Genomic DNA, 3,914 nt, shown 5'->3' with positions numbered 1-3,914 from the left:
TCTCCCCTCCATTTCAGGGAGATTCATTAGAACATAACATCCCCGCAGAGGATGTGCGTAACGACATTGCAGCTGCTGAAGCACATTGTTTTCCAACTGTGTGTATTTGAACATTATTTACACATGTAAGTATATGCATCTTTAACTCCTCAATATATGCTTTTTTTGAATAAAAACGTTGCTGCGGTTACCACGGTCTGATGTGTTTCACTTCCTGTTATTCAACATGACGTTCCCCTGATGTCCTGCAGGTGGTGCTGCTCACACACTTATGGTGAAGTGTCTGAAGTAGTTGCTGATTTAAATTCCTTATATGGGACATTAAATAGTTTTCATGCAAACTATTATTATTCAAACTGGTGATTCTTTAAGTTTAGTGCGTCTATACTTTTGATTTACATACATTTGATTTACTTTTTAACATTTCCATATTTCCAAATGTTTGTCATATTGTTTCCACCACTCAGAGACTTTGAAACTGACTTCTTAAAAATGATAAATGGAATATAATTATTATCAGTCTCAATAATAACAATCTCTTTTAATTTACAATAAGCTGTTTCTAAAATGCAGGAAACAAAAGAAAGGAAATATTAAAACGCGCAGTTTCGACTGGACAAATTAAAATGAAATACTTACTGCTAAAGTTAACCATATATTTATATTATTTGTGGATGTCTTACAGTCTCCAGAGATGCAATATTGTTTGAATTGCAGGTAATGTGTATGAACCTGTGAGCAGTGCAGTATATAAACACAGGCGTAATGCTACTGCGTTGCCTGCGTCTTCAACAGGAAGTTGCATTCGAACACACGACAAAGACCAACAACCACTCAGTTCTGCTATTTTGTGAGAGGAAAAAACTCCATACAAGCATGTGGTGATAGGTCATCCCCATTCAAACGAGGAAAGCGTTTATTTGAGCTGTCACTGTTATTCAAAGGAACTTACAACACGTATCATGAGGATAGAAACTTGGTATAGCTCAAATCTTGCAAATACATTCGCTTCAAATAGTCCAAATATTTTTAAACAGTCCGTACTGGAATAGAAATTTCACTTTTTTAGCCGAGAACTTTTCTTAAAAGATTCTACCAGGTCGCAAAAATAGGTTTTCGTGAGCAAAAGAACCCCATACGTGTATAGTAACTAAGCAACTTCATTTCTGAGAGTAGAAAAAGGAAGTATGGGGGTGTTTCCTTGACTTCTTCTTCTCTGAGTTTTACGGCGGTTGGCATCCAGCTTAATGGTGCTTTACCGGCTTTTTCTGTTTCGAGTGTGGATCAGACAATACGCTTTGGTTCACAATCTAAATCCCTTCACAATAATAATAATAAAATGAATAAATAATACCTCAAATCCTATGAAACCCCCCGTACTCCTTAAGAAATATCACAGTGCCCTATACCCTCCCTCACTCATGCTCATACCCTAACCCTTTAAGTTGAGATCCTGCCTAACTCCTTAAAATGATTCCTAAATATCTCTCTCTCTCTCTCTCTGTGTTATTTTCTACATCTCAGCACTATATGCTCTACTGACTCCTCCTCCTGACATTCCTCACAAAAATGACGGTTTCCTATCAGTTTTAATGTTTTATTTAGTGCACAGTTCATCTCAACCTAGTCAACACTGTTTCTTGTCTCCACAACAACCTGCAGATAACTGTCTTGTATCATTTTATTTTCTGTGTTGACCTTCATCAAAACAGTCACACATTTTGTACAGAATTTGAGAAGTAGGTGTACTATACCCTTGGGTTTTAAAGGAGCCTTAATGAGAGTTAGATCTCTGTTGCATGTTACAGCGCAACATGCTCAGGCTGACACTCCCACAGAGGTGAGTGGAGGAGCATCTCAGACAGCGATGCACTTCAGAGTCCTCCAAACCCCCTAATCAAATGACCATGGATTTTTGTGTAGTTGGTCGTAGAAGGCACAATTAATTATGCATGACAGCGGCTTGACGGCCATTTGATTTCGTTACGCTCGCCCCCTCCGAGCCGCCGATCCAATCAGGTTAGGACCCCCCCCTCTCTCTCTCTTTCTTTCCCTTATCGGAGGGGGAGATTTCTTTAAGAGGGTGTTTGGGGCCTTGTAGGACATTTCATCATCTTAATAAGTCCTTGTTATGCAGACTGTTTACCTGCTATCAGGCCTCGTTGTCTTTGCAGAGGCAGCAGTTGGGCTGGACACATGCCACGGAGATACACTGACTTTATTAAGTGAATTGGGGGAGGAAAGGAGGGGGGGGGGGCAGAGTGTGACACCTGAAAGGACGAGATGCTGATGCACTGGAGCACCTGCTTTCAGTAAGGGTCCCCTCACTGAGCAGACACACCGTCATGTTTAGATGAAAACAAAATGCACTCGCAGATATATTTGGCTATTTTTCCACAATATCTGAGCTGAAATGATGTGGATAAACACAGAAATGGTGCCCCAGTGGCCCAATGGATAAGGCACTGGCCTCCTAAGCCAGGGATTGTGGGTTCGAGTCCCATCTGGGGTGACTGCTCTGGCTCAGGGGGGAAATCACTGTCTACCAATCAGAGGGTCAGCGGTGTGATTACACGTGTGTTGTAGATGTTTCCGTCTAGCACCACTCTCTCCATACGAAGAGCTTTATGCAAGTATTTCCACCTGTAGAGTTGAATCTTAATATTATTGTTTCATTCAAGTTTGTTTCCATTTCACTTCGTTTTGTTGACGTTTCTGTGATATTTTGTTTCTCTACTATTTTCTCAACCCCTCATACATTCAATGTAGCCTATTGGTGTACAACATTTTTATTCTTCAAAATAAACTACCAGATAAGGTTTAGCGTCATCTAGTGGTGAGGTTACAGATTACGACCCACTGAACACCCCTCCACTCACTTCTTCTCTGCGGCTTTCACACCAGCGCTTTTCCCTTTCTAGCTCCGAGCTAGAGCTTTTCTGGTTCAGCTCCGGTTTCCCTTTTCTGCTCCCGCTCTGTTCACACCGCCCAGAGCCTGACTGGTGCAGCCGCTGCTGCGTCATGACGTCACCGTTTACATCGCTGATTTGCTCCCCAACGGCGCTCACAACAACAACAACAACTACAACAATAACAACAACAGGGGACTGCGTCGGGTCGATGATCGTGTTGCTTTTAATCCTACGAAGTCAGATTAAATAAAATAACGACTTCTCCAAGCTTATACTTTTCTCCAGAGTGCCGTGGTTCATTGTTTATTAATGTGTTTCAGCGGCATTTACCGACCGCTGCAGTGCTGCTGCTCTTCCACGGGAGTTTGTTCTCCCGTTAGCTCCAGGTTAGCTAATACTTTAGAGCGGCCTCTCTAAAGTATTCACTGTCTGACTGTCACACAAGCAGCTGATACATATCCCCAATTCCCCTTAAGTGAATGTGTGTCAGTCTGAATTGACGCTGTTTGGCATCACAACGCTGTTATTAAAGTGTCTCTGGTATAAAATGGGTGATGTTAGCATAGCAACCGAAGCTAAACTGACTACTTGCTATTGCTATCCTATTGTGGCATAAGCCGTTTTCTACAGGCACATTTTACCGGCGTATTTTTCATTATGATTCTACTTGTGATAGTCGGACACGACAACCTGTGCAGCCCATGTATTGATTCCCTCCGATAGCTGCTATAATACAAAACAAAACGTCTGCCTGCTCTCCACAATGATCAATAACAGCAAACTGATGGTAAATGTAAGGTGCAAATAAACAGAATCACACGAAGCCTGGTTAGTGTTGCCTGACTTTATAAAGTGTGTTTCTTTTTACAAGTGTGTGGTTGCCTTCTAGTCACTTTGCTCAGCACTACTGCTAGTAGGCAGGCATGACGTGACTCGTCAGTCGACCCATGTTCAGGGGAGGTGGGTTTAGTTTAGTCCGGGTCCGGACCGAGATGCCGACCT

The 3,914-nt window shown here is 42.1% G+C and overlaps 1 non-coding gene across 1 annotated transcript; it reads left to right on the top strand.

Annotated features, from left to right (window-relative positions):
* Positions 1 to 2,439: 2,439 nt before the first annotated feature.
* On the top strand, positions 2,440 to 2,512 carry trnar-ccu (transfer RNA arginine (anticodon CCU)). The gene has a single exon. It is a non-coding gene; the product is annotated as a tRNA-Arg (tRNA).
* The last annotated feature ends 1,402 nt before the right edge of the window (positions 2,513 to 3,914 follow it).

This window comes from Notothenia coriiceps, unplaced genomic scaffold (genome assembly GCF_000735185.1).
Source record: "Notothenia coriiceps isolate Sejong01 unplaced genomic scaffold, NC01 NC01_scaffold00022252, whole genome shotgun sequence".
NCBI classification, from domain to species: domain Eukaryota; kingdom Metazoa; phylum Chordata; class Actinopteri; order Perciformes; family Nototheniidae; genus Notothenia; species Notothenia coriiceps.
The sequence above is the reverse complement of the archived record's forward strand: the minus strand, read 5'-3'. Positions and strand labels throughout refer to the sequence as shown.